Source organism: Triticum aestivum, chromosome 2D (assembly GCF_018294505.1).
Source record: "Triticum aestivum cultivar Chinese Spring chromosome 2D, IWGSC CS RefSeq v2.1, whole genome shotgun sequence".
Lineage (NCBI taxonomy): Eukaryota > Viridiplantae > Streptophyta > Magnoliopsida > Poales > Poaceae > Triticum > Triticum aestivum.
Window position 1 is genome coordinate 376,000,334 of NC_057799.1, and position 6,627 is coordinate 376,006,960.

Below are 6,627 nucleotides of genomic sequence, written 5' to 3' on the forward strand. Positions count from 1 at the left end.
GGAGGGGCCTAGGGTTGTACAGAGTCGGTTTTACAAAGAAAGGAAACTACACATCAGATCGCCAAACTTGCCGTCTACGCAAAGGAGAGTCCCATCCGGACGCGGGGGAAGGTCTTCTTTCTTGTATCTTCACGGCCCATCAGTCCGGCCTATGTCACATAGCCCGACCATCCGAGGACCACTTAATCCAGGACTCCCTCACCGCTCCCTTATGTTCATATGCAAAGTCTTTACTTTCCGCTGCCTACTATCTAGACTTGCATGTGTAGGGTGTAACTTGACTTGTGCAAATTGCTAAAACTTGCCAAGAGCTAAAATTGAAAAAATACTAGGTTTTTATTTGGTGAAGTAGTCTAATCACCCCCCTCTAGACATACTTCTGATCCTACAAGCATCTAGAACCGGACTCTCCAAATTGAGCGGGCAGACGCCGGACCAATGATAGGACAGGAGAGAGGGAAAAAGTTGACCCAACCGGACACCTAAAAGCCTCCATAAATGTCGCGGCTGTCCGGCACCCCTCATATTTCCATTATATATGAGATGAGTATGAGGAGTGTTCAATCGTGTCCGGTCAGTGGTCCTGTGTCCGCCACATAAGATTTGGCCCACCACAAAAAAAATTCTTTCTTTATTATTTCTTTTCTCTCTCTCCTACACCAATCACATGGTGCCCGGACATATAGGAAAAAAAGGAAGGACACGACTGAGTTGACGAACAAATAAGGAGTCAAAACGGACACACCCGGACACTGACAGGGCGTGTCCACGAATGTTTGATGGCCAAATTTGCCCAGTCCAGCTGTACATGCCCTTACATGTTGGAGAGCAGAAACAATTTGCAAAGTGAGAGAAATCTAAACCCACAAAAATACGTGCCTCCTTGAACAAAACTCCACCGACAGAAACACATGTGCATTGCACCATAGAGCGTAGAGCAGTGTTGGAAGAGAAAAACACGGGATGGGATAAACTACAAATTTCTTACCAACCGATCGATTCCCATGGATGTCGGATGATCCAATCATTGTGTGACCAATGCTAGACGTACAGAGTTCTACAAGCTTCTACACGCTCCTTCCTAACCAACTAAACATGTCCTCCAATTTTTAGGTGGGTGGGACCCCAACCTCCCTTTAGTTCAATCATAATTTGACAGCTTAAACACACCCTATAAAACCCCGTAAATGTCCGTCGGTGTAGTATTGCTGATTGTGCGCTGATCCGCGCACGAACTTAAGACTGACGAACACACGCAATCGAATGTCAAGGTGCGGGGCCGTGCACTTCATGACTCATGACATATCTTGTGCGGCAGCTTATCGTCCTTGACGCGCGATGGAGCCATTGGCCCTACTCTGCGACGACGGCGAGGATCCGCCCACTGGCGTGACTATGGGTGCCGCCTATGGCAGAGCCTCCGTAGGTAGAGAAGGAAGGCGAGGGGGCTGAGCAACGAGATGAGGCTGCGAAGCCGGCAACCACGCCGCTTTCTTCTTTTCTCGCGTCGTGGTTGCGTTGGTGGCTCATGGTGGCCTGGGCACAGCCGCCGAACCCGGACAAGCTGCAGTTGCTAGCATTCCTCTAGGCTCCAGTTGCCCGCCCGCCATCGCTGCTCCTGAGATCCGCGAGACAACGTTGTTATATTACACTATGTTGTGTTTGTGTCGAATATTTTGTACTAGTTAGGTTACGCTTGGACTTGATGTTGTAGTGTGGGTAGGATACTTGTAGTGTCGGAGTCGGACACGTTGTACCCTTGGCCTCTTATATATGAGGAGGCACCCCACGTTGTAACCCATGACGACTAGATAGCGACAGGTTCGCAAGAGGGTGCTGGCGGCTTGTGCCGGCGCCCGGGTGGCCGGTGTTGCAGTATCTCAGGGAGGAGCGCCCGTAGTCATTGCCCCGGGGAGTAGGCGAGTTCGCCGAACCTCGTTAACAAATCTCGGTGTCGTCATGTGATGTGATTGCTTGTTTCTCGGTGGATTGACCGCGTATCTCGGATTTATTCTAACAAGTGGTATCAGGACGAGGCTACGGATCGTGATCTGGAAGATCGAAGCAATTGAAATCGGCGTAACACGTTCAGTGGGGGCGTGTGGCCTGGCGCTAGGCGCGATGCACGGGAGTAGCCAGGGAAGCCACGGGGCTGGCCAAGCGGTGTTGGGCCGTATCGAGCGGACGGCCGGCAGCTGGAGTCTGTTCGGTTGCTCGGGTATACGCGCAGACGCGGGCACGTCGGACTGCCGGTGGAAGGCTGGAACGAAACGCGTACAGTGACCAAGTTTGTTTGGAATTAAAAACAGGACCGAGTCCTAGGAAGTCTTCGTAGCCGAGACAGACTGCTGGAGCCGTGCACGCGCATTATAAAAGAAGGCAGCCGGGCAAGGCAAGGGATAGAAGCAACAGATCAGATCGGTAGAATAGAAAATTCCATCAGGAGATACACGCATCCATCGAGAGCAAGGACTGGGGCAAAGCAATTAGCCTAGCAATCAAGAGTTGAGCCAAGATCAAAGCTGCTACACGTGAAGACCGGAAGGGATTTTTTGGTTGGAATTGCTACTAGTGCACGGAAGACAACGTGGTTCTCTTTGTGTACTTGGGCATCGCGTGTAAAGCTCGGATAATTTTTCGCAAGGTCAGTTGTATAAAGAACCATGGCACCATCGGGTACCAGGTTTGAGGTGGAGAAGTCCAACGGAACTGAAAGCTTTGGGTTATGGCAGACAAGGGTGAAAGATTTGTTGGCACAACAGGGATGCTTGAAGGCGTTGTTGCAGGAAGCCAAGCCAGCTAAGATGGAGGCGGATGACTGGGAGGAGTTACAGTTGAAAGCAGTCGGGACTATACGGTTGTGTCTGTTGGACCAGGTTGTTTATCATGTGATGGATGAGAATTCGCCGAAGAAGATCTGGGAGAAGCTGGAAAGTCAGTTTATGTCCAAGACTGCGACGACCAAGGTGTATCTGAAGCAAAAGTTGTATGGGATGAGGATGCAGGAGGCGTCAGATCTTGTGGAGTATATGAACGCCTTTAATCAAGTCGTGACGGATCTAGCACGCTTGGGTGCAACAATTGACGACGAGGATAGGGCAATTCTGCTTCTTTCTTCGTTGCCATCACCCTATGACCATTTGATCACTACTTTGACACACGGCAAGGAGACCATCAAGAATGAGGATATTACTGCGGCATTGCTATCTTATGATATGAGAAAGAAGAACGCGGTGGAAGTCTTTCATGGTGAAGGTTTGCTAGTCAAGGGTGAGCAGTGGCGGAAGGGATATGAGGCTGGGAAGAACAAGAAAAAGAAAAAAATATACGGTGTCACAAGTGTAAGCAGTGGGGACATATGAGAAAGGACTGTCCAGAACTCAATGGTGGGGCAAGTGCTAATAAGGCAACTCATGGTGATGACTCAGACATCAGTAGTGATGTTCTCATAGTATCAGACAGGCGGTCAACCGAAGGTGAAACGTGGATGTTGGATTCAGCTTGCTCTTTTCATGCGACACCCAACAGGGAGTGGTTCTCTTCGTACAAGTCTGGTGAGTTTGGTTTAGCCTATGTGGGCGATGACACAGGTTATCGTGTTGCTGGAGTAGGTGACATCAAAATCAAGATGTTTGACGGAGTTGAGCGGATGCTTCGGGGAGTCAGGCATGTGCCAGGGCTAAGGAGGAATCTAATTTTGCTTGGTGTTCTTCATGATGGTGGTATGGTATTCCGTTGTGATCAGGATAGGAAGACCATGTGACCGTGATGATTGGAGAGAGGACGGCTTCGCATCTTTACAAGTTGCAAGGGAGCACTATTGCAGGTGGAGTCACGGAGACTGGATTTGCAGGAGTAGCAGCGGGGTCCCACGGCGGCGGCGGGTCTGGGGCAGACTCGTCGAGTAGCTCACAGTAAGCTACGAAGAAGACAACACAAGTCCGGAGTACATGGAAGTTTGACGCATGGACAAATTCAAGGTAGTGGAGAATATTCGCCAAGGTGGAGTTTGTTGTGTTTGTGTCGAATATTTTGTACTAGTTGGGTTATGCTTGGACTTGGTGTTGTAGTGTGGGTAGGATACTTGTAGTGTCGGAGTCGGACACGTTGTACCCTTGGCCTCTTATATATGAGGAGGCACCCCACGTTGTAACCCATGACGACTAGATAGCGACAGGTTCGCAAGGGGGTGCTGGCGGCTTGTGCCGGCGCCCGGGTGGCTGGTGTTGCAGTATCTCGGGGAGGAGCGCCCGTAGTCATTGCCCCGGGGAGTAGGCGAGTTCGCCGAACCTCGTTAACAAATCTCGGTGTCGTCATGTGATGTGATTGCTTGTTCCTCGGTGGATCGACCGCGTATCTCGGATTTATTCTAACACACTACCTCTTCCTATAGCTCTGCCGCAAGGAATACTATATCTCACAACACGGAGCTAAGGGCATGTACAATGATGCTATCTTAGGAGCGCTACATAGGATAGATGTTGAGGTAGAGGAGAGATAATCGTAAGAAAATGCTTGTCTTCTCTTGTTTAAGAGATGATATCTTATCAAAATACGTCTCACCACATTTTGGAATAACTAGTTATTGTAGATAAGGCTAAAAGATAATCCATTGTAAACATGTTTCTATTGTCATCTTTAAATTACATGCAAGGCTTAAGATATGACTGCCATATCAACCACAGTATATGCCCTTTGTGATCAGTGATGAAGCCGAGTGGCGCACAAAGGGATGAACTAAAAGGCACGAGACATTGGCATGAGTTTGTTTTAAGGCACGGTAAGAGCATCTACAGTCGGGCGCCCTAAACCCTTGTCAAACGCCAGGGTGGCCCGTCCAGTCACTTACCGGTCATGATTTTTTAACCCAGACGGACGCCTCAAACGCCCGGGCTGACCGGCACCCCTTATATCCAGCCGAAATATGAGGTGGATATAGGGGCGCCTGGGCATGCCCGTCACGTCGGACCCGACCCATGTTGGCCCACCCGACCCCACATATATTTCTCCCCATCCGCTCGCCGGACCAAACCCTAGCCACTCCACTCCACCCCCTCCGCCACCTGAGCTCACTTCCGGTGGTTTTCGGCCTTCTCCGGCATGGAAGGCAGCGGATCAGACTCCGACCAGTCTGGATCCGTCGACTGGGGTGTCATTCCATGCGCGTTGGAGGAGCCAATGGTGTTAGGGAACGTAGTAATTTCAAAAAAATTCCTACGCACACACAGGATCATGGTGATGCATAGCAACGAGAGGGGAGAGTGTGTCCACGTACCCTCGTAGACCGAAAGCGGAAGCGTTAGCACAACGCGGTTGATGTAGTCGTACGTCTTCACGATCCGACCGATCCAAGTACCGAATGTACGACACCTCCGAGTTCAGCACACGTTCAGCTCGATGACGTCCCTCGAACTCCGATCCAGCAGAGCTTCACGGGAGAGTTCCGTCAGCACGACGGCGTGATGACGGTGATGATGTTTCTACCGACGCAAGGCTTCGCCTAAACACCGCTACGATATGACCGAGGTGGAATATGGTGGAGGGGGGCACTGCACACGGCTAAGAGATCAAGAGATCAATTGTTGTGTCTAGAGGTGCCCCCTGCCCCCGTATATAAAGGATGGAGGAGGGGAGGCCAGCCAGCCCCTAGGGCGCGCCAGAAGTGTGGAGTCCTACTAGGACTCCCTAGTCCTAGTAGGATTCCTCCTCCCACATGGAATAGGAAAAAGGGAAGAGAAAAGGAGAAGGAAGGAAGGGGGCGCCCCCCCTCCCTAGTCCAATTCGGACCAGACCATGGGGAGGGGTGCGGCCACCTTTTGAGGCCTTTCTCTCCTTTCCCGTATGGCCCATTAAGGCCCAATACGAATTCCCGTAACTCTCCGGTACTCCGAAAAATACCCGAATCACTCGAAACTTTTCCGATGTCCGAATATAGTCGTCCAATATATCGATCTTTACGTCTCGACCATTTCGAGACTCCTCGTCATGTCCCCGATCTCATCCGGGACTCCGAACTACCTTGGGTACATCAAATCACATAACTCATAATACAAATCGTCACCGAACGTTAAGCGTGCGGACCCTACGGGTTCGAGAACTATGTAGACATGACCGAGACACATCTCCGGTCAATAACCAATAGCGGAACCTGGATGCTCATATTGGCTCCTACATATTCTACGAAGATCTTTATCGGTCAAACCGCATAACAACATACGTTGTTCCCTTTGTCATCGGTATGTTACTTGCCCGAGATTTGATCGTCGGTATCTCAATACCTAGTTCAATCTCGTTACCGGCAAGTCTCTTTACTCATTCCGTAATGCATCATCCCACAACTAACTCATTAGTCACATTGCTTGCAAGGCTTATAGTGATGTGCTTTACCGAGAGGGCCCCGGAGATACCTGATACGTCTCCAACGTATCTATAATTTTTGATTGCTCCATGCTATATTATCTTTTGTTTTGGACATTATTGGGCTTTATTATACACTTTTATATTATTTTTGGGACTAACCTATTAACCGGAGGCCCAGCCCAGAATTGTTGTTTTTTTTCCTATTTCAGAGTTTCGCAGAAAAAGAATATCAAACGGAGTCCAAACGGAATGAAACCTTCGGGAACG